Source organism: Danio aesculapii, chromosome 11 (genome assembly GCF_903798145.1).
Source record: "Danio aesculapii chromosome 11, fDanAes4.1, whole genome shotgun sequence".
Taxonomy (NCBI): Eukaryota; Metazoa; Chordata; class Actinopteri; order Cypriniformes; family Danionidae; genus Danio; species Danio aesculapii.
Window position 1 is genome coordinate 30,667,923 of NC_079445.1, and position 7,255 is coordinate 30,675,177.

The window sequence follows — 7,255 nt, forward strand, 5'->3', positions numbered from 1 at the left end:
GGCAAGTGGGTCAAAACCTTTCATCAAAGTCATCCTAAAACTATTAAACATCACCCATTATTGTCTTAAAATTTTTTTGATCCACTTCAAATGTTGCCACTACTTGAATATTGTTATTCAATAATAACTAGATAATAATTAGCTTATATTAAACTATCCAGTAATGCAATAACTGTGTTGAAAATGAATTAATATTAATATGAAATAATACAAACATCTGGGGTTATAAAACCTTAATTAAATTAATGAAGCAATAATATTATAAAATAATGATATAATATTTAAAAAGTATATATTTATATTGCTGATATATTATTACATTATTGACATAATGTAATATTGCATTATTCAGTAATTACTAGATATTAATTATCTTATATTAAACTATCCAGTGCTGCAATAATTATGTTGAAAATATGAATTAATATTAATATGAAATAATACAAACAACTGGTGTCATAAAACCTTAATTAAATATTCAAATCAATAATATTCTTAATTATGATATAATATTTAAAAATTATAAATTGATGTTACTGATATTTTATTATATTATTGACATAATATAATATTCCCATGTTCCCCCCTTGGGTTTCCTCCGGGTGCTCCGGTTTTCCCCACAGTCCAAACACAAGCGGTACAGGTGAATTGGGAAGGCTAAATTGTCTGTAGTGTATGAGTGTGAGTGAGTGTGCATGGATGTTTCCCAGAGATGGGTTGCGGCTGGAAGGGCATTTGCTCCATAAAATCATGCTGGATAAGTTGGCGGTTCATTCCGCTGTGGCGACCTCGGATTAATAAAGGGACTAAGCCGAAAAGAAAATGAATGAATGAATGAATAATACAAACAACTGGTGTCATAAAACCTTAACTAAATCAAACAATCTTGACAAATCAATAATATTATTTATTATCATAGGTTGTTTAATAATTATATATTTATATTACTGATATATTATTGACAATGTAATATTGCATTATTCAATAATAACTAGATTATAATTAGCTTCTAAACTATCCAGTGATGCAATAATTATGCTGAAAATATGAATTCATATATGAAATACAGTTTTTCTCAGTCACTTTAGTGCATCTCTCACAACAATATTTACATTTGCACAACAGTTAATGCTTTTCTCAAAACAATTAGTGCAAACTGCAAAACTTAGTTGATAACCTACAAAAGAGTGTCACTTGCTCAAAATGGAGAGCTCATTCCTAAAAAGCAAGTATGACATCATTGTTTATAAACAAGATACTGTAGTCATATGGCTTTGTCCTGTTTTCATTATGACAGTTTACTCAAGACAGCACTATATACTATTTGCACAGCCTTTTGAAAACTACAGTAAAGTTAGCCATCACTGCATTTAGTGAGGTATCGGAGTACAAGACACTGAAGATGTATGTTTCACATTTTCACTGCATTTGCTCTTTGCAATTCTAAGTTATTCACAGCATTGTGCAAAAGAATAAACACACCCTTATTTACAACAAACATAAACTCCCTTTGGGTAGAGCTGTGCACAACTGTATACAATATTGCAGTACATATTGGAACTGAACCCACAACATACATAGGCCTATAAGTCATTCATGAAATTGTTCAATTTAGAATACATTTGCGGGGAAAAAATATTTGAAGATTTTTTTTATAAAATTAGCTTGACAGATTTTGACAAGTAGTTTAACATTTTTGTATGTACAGACTCAAGTAATGAAATGAGGACTATTAGTTTTATATGGAATGACTATTCAGCATTTAACAAGTTAAGTTAATTTTGACTGACATGACATAAGCAAATGATAATGTTATAAAACAGAAGAGAGTTGTATGAAAGCAATTGCTGCATGTCCAAAGCATTTAATTTGTTGGAAGAAATGAGAAACTGTTATGATGTGCACAAATGAATAATTGTTTTGAGAAATGCATTAACTGTTGTGCAAATGTAAATAGTGTTGTGAGAAATGCACCAAAGAGACTGAGAAAAACTGTAAATGAATCAATCAATAATATTATTTAATAATGATGTAATATTTAAAAAAGTATACATTTATATTATTGACATATTACAGGTGAATTGGGAAGGCTAAATTGTCCATAGTGTATGAGTGTGAATGAGTGTGTATGGATGTTTCCCAGAGATGGGTTGCCACTGGAAGGGCATCTGCTACGTAAAACATATGCTGAATAAGTTGGCGGTACATTCCGCTGTGGCGACCTCGGATTAATAAAGAGACTAAGCCGAAAAGAAAATGAATGAATGAATAAATTTAATAGTTATATATTTATATTACTGATATATTATTATATTATTGACATAAAGTAATATTACATTTTATTGAAAATGGTTGTTGAAAATATATTAAAAACCATTCATTCTGAATCAGTAAATTATTTTGATGTATTTTTCATAATTGAGAATAATTTCAAATTGAAATAATTAGTGTTAAAAAAACTATAATAAATCCATGCAGGAATTAAATATTCAATAATTATAGTATATTCAATAAAATAACCATATTATTACATAACAATCATATTATATTGAAATATTCATGTTGATTAAATATCCATGTTAAAGTATGATTCATGTTGAAAATATATATTTTATAAAAAAATATATGAATTCTGCATCAGAAACAATAAATTCCTGACGATTCCTGTCAAATAAAACATTTAATTGAATATAATGTTTAGCAAATTATAATTACATTATTATAGAAGCTTATTATATTATAATTAAATGAATACATTCAATATTTGTATTTATGAAATATATACTGAAACTGACATATAAACTGAAGCAATTCCTGTCAAATAAAACATGTAATTAAATATAATATTTAAAAAATCCCTATTATTTTGTTATTATTAGAAGCTTCTTATATTATAATTAAATGAATATATTCAATATTCGTTATCAACATATATAAGAAAACAAAAATGCATCATAAATTCTGCATCATAAATTATTTAAAATGCTTTAACTGAAAGGAAAACAAACAATGAGTGTATCAGAAAATCTTTAACTGAATGAAATGTTTCATTATATTACCAGTAAATTGTTTTGATAACTTTAACTGTGCAGTAAACCCCCCTGTAACAATGGGTGTCATATAAACAGAGAATTGCCCTTCTGTCACGGGTGGGACAGATGCCACGGTGTCATAAACGTGTGCTGTTAAGTAATTACGCTAATAACAACACATGAACAAATCTGACGTACTTACTGACGCGATGTAAACAGTTTTTCACATGTCAATTACACAAAGGCTTTAATCCAAGCACGGAATAAAAAGACGCGAGAAAAAAAACACGTTCAATATCACCATCATCATCATCATCTCATGTAAACATACGCTCGCCTTCCGCTTCAGTCTGGCCGCTGGCATCTCTAACAAGCTAATTACATGCACAATACACTGCAGCTTGATTAATACACCGTTATAGATATTAAAGATGCGGCAGTGGTGTTTACTCACCGCGTCAGCTCGGACAGTCCTGCTGTGCTGCTGTTTTACTTTCCATCGGATATACAGGCCGCCATGTTACGCTCATCCGCGCATGTCCAGCAGCATCTGCGCCCTCACATTTATATCAATGAACCTGCGGAGAACAGCAGATCCTAAATGTGTTGGTAAAAACCAAACACCCTGTAGGCTGTAGATATTTCTGCTGTTGGAAATGTCTGAAGTACATTCGAGTGAAATTGAGAATGTATTTCGAATATATTATTTCGAGATTATTATCTTGGGTATCTATAGGCTAGGTTTATGAAGCTATTAACTCTACTGATAATTACAAGGATTAATCTACAATTGTAACTCTATAAAGCTGTAAATCTATAACTAAATAGTTATATAGCCTAACTATAATGTTGAATATAAATTAATACTCCATAAAACGCAGCCCTTAAACACAACGCAAAGTATTGATCTTTTAAATAAAATCATATTTGTTATTATAAAATATAACAAGAAACGATCTTTATAAATAAATAAAAAGCATATAATAATACATAATTACATTAAAAAACAATTTAAACAGATAGATAGATAGATAGATAGATAGATAGATAGATAGATAGATAGATAGATAGATAGATAGATAGATAGATAGATAGATAGATAGATAGGTAATAATAATAAAAAAAAATAATAGTAATAAAAATAAAAAACAAAAACTATTTTATTTACTAGCTATAAAAAACTAATGAAATATAATAGTGGTTACTGATACTAAAATTAACCATTTTAAATAAAATAAAATAAAATAAACAACTACGGACATTTTTAAAAACAATATATATACATATATATAACAGTTAAAGTCAGAATTATTGCCCCCCCCCCCCCCCCCTTTCCTAATTATTGTAACAGAGAAAGAACATTTTGACAGTATGTCTGATAATATATTTTCTTCTGGAGAAAGTCTTATTTGTTTTATTTTGGCTAGAATAAAAGCAGTTTTAATTAAAAAAAAAACATTTTAAGGTCAAAATGATTAGCCCCTTTAAGCTATATTTTCAATAGTCTACACAACAAACCATCATTATACAATAACTTGCCTAATTACCCTAACCTGCCTAGTTAACCTTATTAACCTAGTTAAGCCTTTAAATGTCACTTTAAGCTGAATAGAAGTGTCTTGATAAATATCTAGTCAAATATTATGTACTGTCATCATGGCAAAGATAAAATAAATCAGTTATTAGAAATGAGTTATTAAAACTATTATGATTTGAAATGTGTTGAAAAAAATCTTCTCTACGTTAAACAGAAATTGGGGAAAAAAATAAACAGGGGGCTAATAATTCAGGGGGGCTAATAATTCTGACTTCAACTGTGTGTATATGTATGCATATATATCAAAATTATCATTGCAGGTCAATTGAATGCATACAATTAAATTTACAAATTGACCAATTGATGACAGAAACCATAAGAGCTGGGTTTTTACCACTAAAAACCCTGTTGTTGTAACAAACCTTTGATCAAATATAAACAAGCCCAACTGTTGGACTAAATAGTGTTATTTATATTTAACTGAAAATAATTAACCCAACGTTGTGTTTGTCCATATTGTTTACTTTGCTCCATTGTTATTTAGCATAACAGAAATAAACAACATGTTTATTCTGACCTGTGTTTATTGAAATAGGACTAAAATGTCTTGTTGACAAATGAATAAAACCTAGGACAGTTTAAAATGATGGTTTTGATTGATGTTCTAAATATACCTGACAGGCAGGTCTGAACTTAACCAATAAGCAAGGTAAGCAGCCGCTTAGGGCCTCAGGAAATATGTGGGCCCTTAATAAATATATGTAGAAGTTTCTTTAAATGATATATAACATAGTTTTCATATGTTTTATGATGTAAGTCTAACAAATAAAATGTCAATGTAATCATTACATCTGTGTGAACGTGTTCCCCAAATTGTGGAACATGCCATTAGTAAAACCTCAGCAGTAAAATTAGATGTGGATTTAGTTTTAAAAACAAAATGGTTTATTTAGCAGTGAAGTCATTGTAATTTCACATTGAGAAAACAAATTATTTAAAATGTAGATATTGCATTATGTACAAATTATAGAAAAGATTGCAGGTTCTGAAAAAAAAGTTAATATGTTTTTAAAGATTTTTAAAAAGTGGCGTCACGGTGGCGCAGTGGGTAGTACAATAGCCTCACAGCAAGAATGTCACTGTTTCAAGCCTCGGCTGCGTCAGTTGGCATTTCTGTGTGGAGTTTGCATGTTCTTCCCGTGTTCGCGTGGGTTTCCTCCGGGTGCTCCGGTTTCCTTCCCACTATTTCAAAGACGTGCTATAGGTAAATTGGGTAAGCTAAAATATATATATATGTGTGTGTGTGTGTGTGTGTGTGTGTGTGTGTGTGTGTGTGTGTGTGTGTGTGTGTGTGTGTGTGTTTCCCAGTGATGGGTTGCAGCTAGAACTGCATTTGCTGTGTAAAACATGCTGGATAAGTTGGTGGTTCATTCCACTGTGGCGAGCCCAGATTAATAAAGGGACTAAGCCAAAAAAAACATGAATGAATGAAGATTTGAAAAAATAAAAAGAGTTCAGGACTGTTGAGCCCTATAGCTGGAATTGCTTAGGGCCCCCTAATCACTGAATACACCCCTGCTGACAAGATTTTTGTTAGCCTATAAACTATCATTACAATTCATTAAACTTTGTTGTGTCTTCTTTAAAGTGAATGGAAAATGCATGATTGTTATTAATAATTTGAGAGAAAATTTAACAGGACACATTTTAATGTACAGGAAAAAATAAAACCAAATTACTGTTACTGTTGCGATGCAAACCTCTTTTATTGAGCGTTTATTCATTCATCCATTCATTTTCTTTTCGGCTTAGTCCCTTAATTAATCTGGGGTCGCCACAGTGGAATGAACTGCCAACTTATCCAGTATATGTTTTACGCAGCGGATACCCTTCCAGCTGCAACCCATCACTGGGAAACACCCAAAGAAAGAAAGAAAGAAAGAAAGAATGAAAGAAAGAAAGAACTTAATATCCTTACCCTGTATTGTAGAAATATTATTTATCAATTTAATTGTAAGTTTTTATCTGTATATCTCATTCCATTTTTTAATCATGAATAACCGCTAGATGGCACCATGCCATTTCACTAAGAATCACTTTATGCAGTCATGCAGAGTTTACAAGTATCCATTAAATTCTAGTTTAGAGTTTTTGCATATAATGTAGGTTTAAGATTATTCTCTATTCGCTATTAAAGATCTACTATTATTCTTTATATTCCGATAATACACAGTACAATTAAGAAATATTTATAGCTACAAAACTGAAGATCAAAACGGAAATCATTCAAATGGTAGGCAGGCAGGCAGGCAGGCAGGCAGGCAGACAGGCAGACAGACAGACAGACAGACAGACAGACAGACAGACAGACAGACAGACAGACAGACAGATAGATAGATAGATAGATAGATAGATAGATAGATAGATAGATAGATAGATAGATAGATAGATAGATAGATAGATCTAATAGTGGTTACTGTGTGATACTAAAATAACCCATTTTAAAATAAATAGAATACTAAAAACTACAGACATTTAAATATATAAATTTAAATATATAAATATATATATGTGTGTGTGTGTATATATATATATATATATATATATATATATATATATATATATATATATATATATATATATATATATATAACAAAATTATCATTGCAGATCAAATAAATCATTA